We start from the raw sequence: 12,025 nt of genomic DNA on the forward strand, positions 1-12,025 counted from the left end.
TATAGCTAGTAAGTGTCAGAGGCGTGATTCAGACTTATCCCTCCAACTTAAGCTATCTAGCTACCAGCAGAAAACAAAATTAATGCATCTGGGATATGGAAAGCCAGTGACTAGGGTAAAAAATATTATCAAATGTCATAGATAATATTTTGGCATCAAGATATACATCATAAACAACTAACAAACCTATGACCACAAGCTATTTTCCAATAGATAAGTGATCAAATGATATAAACAATTCTCAGGAGAATTGTAAACTATTAACGGTCATATAAAAGAATGATCCAAATGATTAATAGAAGAAATACAAAAACAATACTGAGGTTTCACCTCATACCTAGCAAATTGGCAAAGCTAACAAAAAACTGGAATAGTCCAAGAGGGGTTGTGGAAAGACAGTCATCCTAATGCATTGTTGGTGGAGCCACAAATTAGTACAGCCATTCTGAAAAAGCAATTCAGGATTAAAATGGCTAAAACATCCATAGCCTCTGATCCAGAGATTCTGCTGCTCGGTATACACTTTGGGGAAGTCATTGCTGAAAAGAAAGGCCCCATAAACACCAAAATGTTTCTAGCAGTACTTCTTGTGATAGTAAAGAACTGAAATCAAAGTAGATGCCCATTGACTGGGGAATGGCCAAACAAATCGTGGTACATAAATGTGATGGAATATTACCGTGCCCACTGCGATGAATACAGAGAACCCCAAAAAGACTTACATGAAATGATGTAAAGTGAAGCAGAGCCTGGAAAATAATATACCCAATAACTACAGCAATGTAAATGGAAAGAACATTAAAACAATCGAAAGTGCTACAAAATTATTAATAACATCTAGCTACCTTGCAAAGTACTTTGCAAAAATTTTCTCATTTTATCCTCATAACAACCCTTAAAATATATTAGATGATTCTCACAACAAATCTGTGAGTTAGGTGCTATTATTAACCACCATTTTACAGATGTGGAAACTGAGGCAGACAGAAGTTAAGTGATTTGGGGGGCAGCTATGTGGCGCAGTGAGTAGAGCACCGGCCCTGGAGTCAGGAGGATTTGAGTTCAAATCCAGCCTCAGACACTTGACACACTAGCTGTGTGACCTTGGGCAAGTCACTTAACCCCAATTGCCCTGCCTTCCCCCCTCCAAAAAAAAAAAATCCAGAAGTTAAGTGATTTGTCCAGGGTCATTCATCTGTAATAAATGTCTTACGTCAGATTTAAATTCAGGTCTTCCTGACTCTATATCTCATGTTCTATCCACTACAGCTACTTCTTAGCTATTAAATTTAATGACCCAAGTTTGGCCTCAAAGAAGATATGGGAGAAATATGGGAAGATATGGGAGTTCCATGAACTCCTTTGTAGAGGTAGGGGAACCACAAGTATGGAACATTGAAATCAATAGTCAAATGTTTATTTATTAAGTATTTGCCCGTATATCAAGTTGTGAGTTGGGGGTACGAAGAAAGGCAAAAGAGTCCCTATTCTTAAGGAGCTCACACTCCAACATGCAAACTATGTACAAACAAGATATATCCAAGTAGAATGGAGAAAATTGACAGAGGGAAGGCATTAACGTTAAGGGGCATTATTAAAGGCTTCTTGTGGCTGGTAGGATTTCATCTTGAAGGAGGCCAAAGAAGCCAGGAGGTGGAAATGACAAGAGGCAGAGAGAATGGCCAGTGAGAATGCCTGGAGTAGGAAGATTCTCTTGTGCAAGGAACAGTAAGGTGGCCTGTGTCACTAGAGCACAAGGTGGGGCAGGGAGTAAGGTATAAGAAGAATGGGAGGGGAGAGGTGGGGTTGTGAAAAGCTTTGAATACCAAACATTATATTTGATCCTGGAGCTGATAGGGAGACCCTGGAGCTTACTGAATGGAGTCGGGGTGAGGGTGACACAATCAGACCTACACTTCAGGAAGATCACTTTGACTGCTGAGTAGGGGATGGACTGGAGTTTAGAGGACACCCATCAGCAGGCTATTGCAGCAGTCCAAGCATGAGGTGATGAAAGCCTATACCAGAGTGGTGATAGTGTCACAGAAAAGAAGGGAGCATATTCAAAAGATTTTATTAAGGCAAAATCGACAAGCCTTGTCAATAGATTGGAGATGGGGGTGGGGGTGGGGAGAGTTAATAATTGAGGATGATACCTAGGTTTCAAACCTGAGTAACTGGGAGAATGCTGGCACCTACAAATGTCAGACAACATATTGATCAGTTTTGCTGAAATTTCTTCCTTTTCCTTTTTATTTTTTTCCAAAAAATTCTTCATTATGAAGGGGGTCGACATTTGGGAAAGGAGAGGGAAAGGAAAGGGATAGTTGGGAAAATCTAGGTGATATTAAAGCAAAAGATATCAAATAATTTAATTGAAAGTTATTTTAAAATCATTTTTAAAATGTATTTTATTTTTAATTTATGAAATAAAACAAGCATTTCAAAAACATAGTACAATAAAAAAGATGATTGTACATGAAACTGCAAATCTGTTATGCACAATTTGCTATTCCTTTCAAATATACAACAAAGTTGTTATGTAAATTTCTTTTTCCCCCTTTCTTTCTTCCTCATTTCCCCACCCAAGATGGCTACCATTAGACACAAATAAGCAAAATCATTCTATACATCCTTCTATTTCTCTTTCTCTAAATGCAGATAGCATCTTTCTTCAGGCATCCCTTGTAGTTAATTTGGCTATTTATGATAATCAAAATGATTTAGTCATTCAAAGTTGTTCTTAAAGCAGTGTTTCTGTCACTGTATACAAAATGTTTTCTCTTGGTTTTGCTCATTTTGGTCTTCTTATAGCACAATGGTGTTCCATCACAATCATACACCACAACTTGTTCAGCCATTCCCCAACTGACAGATATCCCCAAAATTTCCAGTTCTTTGCTACCACAAGGAGGGCTGCTATAAATATTTTGGAAAATATAGGTCCTTTTCCCTTTTCCCTAATCATCTTTGGAAACAGACCTAGTAGTGGTATTGCTGGGTGAAAGGGTATTGGCAGTTTAATAACTCTTTGGGCATAATTCCAGATTGCTCTCCAAAATGGTTGGATCAGTTCACAATTCCACCAACAATGAATTAGTGTCCCAATTTTTCCACATCCCCTCCAACATTTGCTGATTTTCCCTTCAATCATTTTAGCCAATCTGGTAGATATAGTTATATTTATTTTTTTTAAATGATTTTTCCTTACATGGAACCTGAATCCACCTCTGAAACTTCTACCCATTGCTCAGACCTCTATAAGTCTCAAGGTTCTCTCCAAGGAAGGTTCTAGCTCAGTGCTTATTAGGCACTTAAACAAGTTGAATTGAAGATACTTGCCTCTGGAATTTACTCATTCTGTGACCGGGCAAGTCAGTAAATCTTTTTGAGCTTTCTTTTTCTCAATCTTTAAAATAGGCTCTTTCTTCCTTCTGAGAAACTTGAAAACCATAAGAGCCGTAGGGAGGTAATGTGACCTAGTGGAAAAAACCAATGAATTTAGGGTTAGAATTTGAAGAGGTCACATCTGGCATCCGTCACTTAATGTGTCACTGTGGACAAATCATTTAATCTCTCGAGGCCTCTGTTTTCTCATCTGTAAAATGGAGCTTACAGTACTGGAGCTAACAATGACTATGTCACAGGACTTTTTCTGGGAAAATATTTTGCAAATCTTAAAAAGCTTTTAAAATGTGAGGTATTATTAGAGAAATACAAGAGAAAGTTGGTTGGGTTTCCCTCCATTGTTATCAGTGGTGTGCTATAACATCTGTGCTCTATATGTCTTTGAGGCTAGGTCCCAGAAGGCAAGGACGATATTCCTTAGCCCAGGGAGGGATGCTGAATAAGGTTTTGTGCTAGGGAAGAAGCGGCAGGATATTGTGGTGAGAAGAGTACTAGATCTGAGTCAGAAGACCTGGGATCTAGCCCCACCTCTGTCCCAGTGATCTTGGGTGAGTCAATTCTCTGACCCTGCACTCTCCTCTGTAAAACAGGGTTACCAAGATTCCTACCACCTACTTCGTAGGATTGTGTGTTGTTTTTTTCTTACAGGACTTGTGATGCTATCAGTTGGGAGTTCTTAGTGAGTAACTTCCGCTACTAATGGTATTCCATAGGTACCTTCTGTACCAAATATTATGTTAGTGCCTGAAGCACTGGGGGGTTTAAGAGGTCTGCCCAGAATCACAAAACCCATTTGTATCCATAGTGGGACTTGAATCTAGATCTTCCTAACTACTAACTCTCTATTTAATACACTAACAGGGCAGCTACTTGGAGAAGTGAACAGAGTGCCAGGCCTCAAGTCAGGAAGACTCATCTTCCTGAGTTAAAATCTGGCCTCAGACACTTACTAGCAGTGTGACCTGACGCAAGTCACTTAATCCTTTTTGCCTCAGTTTCTTCATCTGTAAAATGAGCCAGAAAAGAAAATGGCAAACCAGTCCAATATTTTTGCCAAGAAAACCCCAAATGGGGTCATGAAAAGTCAGACACCACTGAACAACAGCAACAATTTAATATAATATTTTCTATACCAGGATCCCTCTCTTAGGGTTGTTATGAGGACTGACTGAGGTAAAATTCTTCATAACCCTAAAGAATTTTATAGGTATGACCAGGCTCTTAATAAATGTGTGTTGGCCTTGGTGACTGGGTGTAGTGGTGTAGGCCTATAATTGCTGCAGCTGGGGGAGTCTGAGACTGGTGGGTTGCTTGAGTTGGGGAGCTCTGAGCTAGCTGCAACATAGCTAAAGCCTTTGGTGGGAGGGGGGATTGGGGGCTGGGGTATCTGCACTAAGTCGAGCACCAGCATGGTGAGCTCTGGAGACAGGGGGGCTACTAGGCTTCTAATCAACTTCTTCCAACACTTTTTGACTTGCCTGTCTTCCTAACCTGCAGGTACTTATCTCACTAACCAGTTCTGTGGACAATCTTATCAGGCCAGAAATACATTACTCCTCTCCGCCAGAACTCTCTCAATTTTTCTCATCCCTAAGGTGGGCAAATCAGCCAAGGTCAGACATGGAGCAGGCCAAAGCTCCTCTGGGATCAGTCCATGAGTGGCCATTGTGCTTAGCACCTAGGCCAGCTGGGGAGACACAGGCTCAGTAGTAGTAGTACTAGTACTAGTAGTGTGTTTATTGCTGCAGTGATGATGGTAGAAATGGTGATGCTTCCAGGCATCGGTGGTGTATTGGAAAGAAGCCTCCATTCCCAGTCAGAAGACCTAAATTTGACAACTTATAGACTGTTATGTTGGGCAAATTATTTAACCCCTCTGGGGTATTTAGGGGAAAGCTTCACGTAAACCTTCGTGTGTTAGAGAAGGCAAGGCAACAATATTCATGTGCCAGACAGTGGGCTAAGCAGTGGAAATACAAATACAAGAAGACAGTCCCAGCCATTAAGGAACTAGATTTTAATGGAGGAAGACACCATGGCTCTGTCCTCCAAACTGAGGACCCCCTAGAGAAGCTCACATGTGGCAGAAGGGAACAAAAGTGTTGCAGGGTGGAAGGCCCTAGGCACTTAGGGAAGTTCCAAGCTGAGACATGGTGGCAAAGTCCTGAGCATGAAAAGCAGAGCCGGAAGGGGAAGGAAACATGGACTGCTTGGCCCATCCCCCAAATTGAGGCTCCTAGAGGAATATTCAGCTCCATAAACAATTCAACAAACATTTATTAAATGCGTACTATATTCTAGGCACCAAAATGATGATGGTGTAGGGCCAGATAAGCCCTAAGTTTGAATCACCAAATGATTGGCTTAAGACAAGAGCCTCCTGACCCCTACCTCCAACCTGCCCCCCCCCCCCATCTCCCTGCTAACAGAATTAACTTCTTCTAACATTTTTTGAGCTGTCTGTCTGTCTTCCTAACCTGCAGGGGCTTATCTTACTAACCAGTTCTGTGGACAATCTTATCAGGCCAGAAACATGTTGCCCCTTTCCAACAGAGCCCTCCCAGAAAACTATGTCTCCTCCCAAGTGTTTGAGAGATAATGCAAATAAATATTTCCCTAGGGTTTTAAGGTTTACAAAGAGTCTGCGAGTGAGGTAGTGTCTTATTATCCCCATTTCACAGATGAGGGAACTGAGGCACAGCTATTGAGTTTCTCAGGCAAGATTCAAGCCCTAGTCACCTGGCACCAAATCCAGTCCCCTTTCAACTATAGCACCCTGCCTGTAATTGGAGGGACCTGAAAAGTCTCTTAGAACAGAGACAACAGTAAGGCTGGGAAAGGGGTAGGGAGAGTGTTGCATTTCCCCTTGTCCAGATCCTCATTCCTTCATCTGGGAGCAACATTTCTTTTAAGGTCCCAGAGCCTGGACTAAGGGTGAGGGAATTGGAAAGTTCCCTATCAAGTATTCATAGATTTTACTGTCTTCCTTCAGATTTGTACCAGTACTTTTTACTTCCCTTTTCTGAGCTGAGGCTTCTCTAAAGGTCAATTAGAGCCTCAGGAATGGGAAAGTCTAGTGTCACCTGGGCAAAACTGAAAAGGGAATCCAGGTGGTTGGTATTGGGAAGAACAATGAACTCAATGGAGCCACATGAACTGAATTTGAATCTTAGCTTTGCCACTTACTACCTATGAGATCTCAGACCTGACCCTTAACCTCTCTGAGCCTTGGTAAAAGGAGGTAGTTTGACTAGATGAAGGGCTCTTAACATTTTTTTGTGTCATGGATACCTTTGACATTCTGGCGAAGCAACGGACTTCTTCTCAGAATAAGGTTTTTAAATGTACAAAATAAGATACACAAGATAACAAAGGAAACAAATTATATTGAAATATAGTTATTAAAATGTTTTTTAAAAACAAGTTCATGGACCCTAGGTTAAGAATTCCTGGACAAGATGATCTCCAAGATCTCTCCTAGATTTACTTCTATGGTCCTATGATCCTGGAATCTTGCACCCCTGGAGCCTTCAGTCATCACCAAATTTAATTTTTTTTTTAATTAACAAAAACCTACTCTCCTTCCCACCTCTACACACACACACACACACACACACACACACACCAATTTGGAAAAAAAAACCATTGTAACAAATATATATAGTCACACAAAAAAAAATCCCTCATTGGCTATGTCTGATATATGTGCCTCAATCTGCAGCCCCAGTCCATCACCTCTCTCTGTCAGGAGGTGTTTCATGTTTCATCATGAGTCCTCTGGGATTATAGTTGGTTCCTCAGTCTTTCAAAGTTGTTCGTCTTATAGTATTGTTAAAATTGTTCTCCTGGTTCCGCTCACTTCACTTTGCATCATTTCATACAAGTCTTTTCAGCTTTCTCTGAAACTGTCCCCTTTATCATTTCTTACAACATGTTAGTAATTCCATTATATTCCTAAGCCATGAGGTGCTCAGCCAGTCCCCAACTGATGGGTATCCTACTTATTTCCAGTTCTTTGCCAACACAGAAATCGCTGCTCTCTCTCTCTCTCTCTGTGTATACACACACACACACACACATATATATATATATATATATATATATATATATATATATATATATATATTTTTAGGTATGGGTCCTTTTTTTTTCTTTCTTTGATTTTTTTTGTGTGTTATAGACCTAGTAGCAAAACATATATTTTCAATATAAATGTGATAGACATTGTCCTGCAAGAAAAAGAGCTATTAAAAAAAAAGATTTCAATGTTCTTGACTCAAATGTTCATTTGCAGCTTTATTAGATTTATATTTATGTTATCTTTTCGATAACTTATCAGTTGCTCTCCCTGCCTCTATTCTCTCCTTCATTCAATCTATCTTACACATTATAATAAAATGACTTTCAGCATGTCAAACATCTCTCTCCCCATCAAAAACCATCAATTTCACTCCATTGCCTACCACATAAAACCCAGACTTTTAAAACATTTCTCCATAATCACTTTCCATGTTCTATGCCTTTTTAAAAAAAATTCCCTCTTCCTAGAATGTCATCCTCCCTTCTCCCCCCATCCCATGCCTGGAATCCTCTCTCTCCTCATCTCTACCACCTAGCTTTCCTAACTTCCTTCAAATCTCAGCTGAAATTCTACCTTCTGCAAGAAGCCTTTCTTAATCCCCCTTAATGCTAGTGTCTTCCCTCTATCGATTATACCTAATTTATCCCATATCTATCTTGTTTACACATAGTTGTTCACATATTGTCTCCCCCATTAGACTGCAACTTCCTTGAAAGTAAAAATGTCATTTGCTTTTCTCTGTATCCCAATACTTTGCACAGTGGCTAGCTTATAGTAGACCCTTAATAAATGCTTGTTGACTGACTGACTGATCACTACTACATCTCTATCAAAAATTCTGCCTCTCTCTATACTTCCAGGTCCAGCTCAACTTTTATTTCCTTTGTGAAGCCTTCTCTGATGATCATGGATGAAAGATCTCTTTCCTTCCTCTTAATTCTTAGTGTATTTTGAGCTGCTTACATAGTTCTAATGTGTGTTGTCATGATCTGTATACGTGTCTCATCTCTCCTGCTAGATTGTAAGTTCCTCAAGGGGATGACGATGGGACTTCATTTTATCCATTTCTGTATTTCCCATAGTACCATGCACATAATAAGTTTCAATAAATATTTGTTGAGTGAATGAATGTAGATATTCTAATTATAGCATCTTATGCAATACTCCCCCTCCCCCAAGGACTTACCCAATGTCATAGAATAGGGTTATTTAAGTTTTTTATTTCCTCTTCTGTTAATCTGGGCAATTTATATTTTTGCAAATATTCATCCTTTTCACTTAGATTGTTAGATTTATTGGCATACAGTTGGGCAAAAAAAAACCCTCCTAATTATTGCTTTAATTTCTCTTCGTTGGTGGTGAATTCACCCTTTTCATTTTTGATACTGGTAATTTGCTTTTCTTCTTTCTTTTTTAAAATCAAATTAACCAGAGGTTTACCTATTTCATTGTGGGTTTTTTTTCCATAAAACTAGCACTTAGTTTTATTTATTAGTTCAATAATTTTCTTACTTTCAATTTTATTAATCTCTCCTTTCATGACATGAAAAGTAAGTGAGAGCTAATTTAAGCCAACCCTCTTCCTCCTCTTGCCCTCCCACTCCCAGATCACCATTAGGAAACAAAGGTCCAGAGAGTAGCATGGTAACTAGCTAATTTTGTGTCTGTAACAAGAATGTAAAACTGTACCCTTATCCTAATGCTATGCTGTGCATGGTATCGTAGATACCTATTTTATATAATTTTCTGTGCCTCTTCGGATTTCATGACTGAGACAAGCATCTCATCCTTATAGCTCTGCCAAAGAAGGAAAATGACTTATTTAACTTCACACAGTATTTAAAGCCAAGATGAGAACCAGGCCTCCTAACTTTTCATCCAGTATCTTTTCTACGACATCATACCTTCTACTCTTGGCTATCTAAAAGTCCTTTGTGCCTATTAGCCACCATCATCCATCTACCACTGACATTTTCTCCTTCATTCCTCTCCTGAAAGGAACCTGGTAGAATTTTTTCATATATCCTCCAACAGAAGATCTCTCTACATTGCTTTCTCACCTACAATTTTGTTCTTACTTCCAAAGCTTCTTCTTTTCTAGATTCCCCAGACCCTTGGCCCTTTTGTTCTCAGCATCTAAATAGTAGTTTTAGGGACAGAATGAATTGAGTCATTTCTTTGTGATAGTTGGTTCCAAGATAGTGACCCAGGGGTGGGGAACCTGCAGCCCTCTAGGGTGGCCCTCTAGGTCTTCAAGTGGGGCCCTTTGACTGAATCCAACCTTTGCAGAACAAATCCCTTTAATAAAAGGATTTGTTCTGTAAAACTTGGACTCAGCCAAAAGGCTACACACAAGAACTTCAAAGTCCACATGTGACCTCGAGGCCACAGGTTCCCCACCCATGGCTTGGCCCTGTGGGCCCATTGTCCATCTGTCTTAACTGAGAGCACCCAGGAATCAGGGAGCTACTTACTGTGACTGCAGCTGGGCCTGTACATACTCAGTTCAGTCATTAATAAGAGAAGCTATGTTATGATGATGCTCTTGTAACAAGAACTCGCATCTTAGATTGCAGCTAGGGTCAAGAAGATTATTGCAACAAGAAGCTTAACATTTTATCCCAATGAGAATCTTTGTTGTTGTTTTATAGCTTCTCTTTAAGAAGTAAGTAGGAGCAAAGAGAGAAGCTTGTTGCCACCAGAACTGGGACGTCCTGTTGCCACCAGCCCTGTGTTGTGTTGCAAGAAAGTTCAGGAAAGGATTGCAACAGTAACAGGGACACCTTGTTGCAACCAAGTCCTGAGTATCCGAATAGTCTCGTGAGACAAAGATCAACAAAACTTGTTGCAACAAGACTGTGTGTTTTACTGCAATGAGATCCTGGCCACTTTGAAGCAAAGCTTGCACATGGTATGTTGCAGCAAAGGCTGTAATGCTCCAGCTGAAACAAAAGCTAAGAGCTAGGTGACCATAATGCCTCATTCCAACCAAATTTGGGCTTTTTTTGTAAATTGTATTTTATATTTTCCAATTACATGTAAAGATAGTTTTCAACATTCATTTTTTCATATTTTTGAGTTCCAAAATTTCTCTCTTCTTCCCTTCTCTCCTTCATTCCCAAGATGGCAAGCAATCTGATATAGGTTATACATGTATAATCATGGAAACATATTTCCACATTAGTCATGTTGTGAAAGAAGAAACAGAACAAAAGGGAAAAGCCACAAAAAAAACCCCAAAAAGTGAAATATGCTTCGATCTGCATTCAGATTCCATGATTCCTTCTCAGAATGTGGATAGCATTTTCTGTCACGAGTCTTTGGAATCGTCTTAGATCAGACCTGCACAACTTGGCAATAGATAAGGGCCAAAATTAAAATAGGCTAAACTTCTTTGGGCCACAGATGGGTATTCAGTGACTCACTTTCCAAGTAAAGGTATGATTAATGATTACACTATTTTGCAAATAAACCATATTTTAAAAGGGGAAATTTCAATCAATATCAATTAATTACGCTTATTACTTAAGATTTTTTATCATGAAAGCACACTAATGTTAAAGGAAATTACTTTGCTAAATGGTGCAAGTTTTAATACATTTTTCAGGTTTTGTTACTGTTTACATTTAATTAATGGGACATATTACACTTCTTGTCAGAAATCAGTTTATCATACTCTAGAATCATGTTTGAAATTGATTTCTTTAGAAATCTGAAAACTAACCGTAGTAGCCACCTCATTTTCTGAGTTTACTTTCTTGAAAAACCATCATTCTCCACTGAGATCTTTCAACAATTTGTTTTGATTCAAAATGGCGACAAAGATTATATTCCTTCAAAAACAGCTATTCTCATCAAACGAGGCATGATATTTTGTCTCTTCTGGAGGTAAACAAGTATCTATCTGTCCACTCTGGATTAAACACTCTATATGCTGGTTTGATCTTCCGTTTCTTCTCACCTATTTTACAAAGTTCCCCCCAAAACTTTAATGTTGGAACCAAAAAATTCAAAGCAGCTGCTCATATACAAAGAAATATAGAACTAACTGTCTGACCTTGGAGAGAGCGCCAGACACTCATGTAACTTGGAGGGCATCTGCACAGCAAGGGTGGGGAAGAAGCCCTCACATTGTTGCCACTCATTGCATAGCAGACATCAACTGCATTGGCAAATGGTTGCCCTGACTTTGTCCCTGTTCAGTGCCAGTAATGACTGTGAAAAGATACAACTGAGGCAGCTAGGTGGTGCAGTGAGTAGAGCACCAGCCCTAGAGTCAGGAGGACCTGAGTTTAAATGTGACCTCAGACACTTGACACACTTACTATCTGTGTGACCTTGGGCAAGTTAACCCCAATTGCCTTGCCTTTCCCTCCCTCTAAAAAAAGAAAAGAAAAGAAAAGATACAACTCTCACTTCTTTCAGACTAGAGACAGACTGACCCACCAAGTTACATGATGGTCACATCGGCCGGTTGGGGCCTGCCAAAGAATTTTGGTCAGCCCTTGAAAACATGGAGGATATAAAAGAAAGTAA

The sequence above is a fragment of the Trichosurus vulpecula genome, chromosome 4 (assembly GCF_011100635.1).
Source record: "Trichosurus vulpecula isolate mTriVul1 chromosome 4, mTriVul1.pri, whole genome shotgun sequence".
Lineage (NCBI taxonomy): Eukaryota > Metazoa > Chordata > Mammalia > Diprotodontia > Phalangeridae > Trichosurus > Trichosurus vulpecula.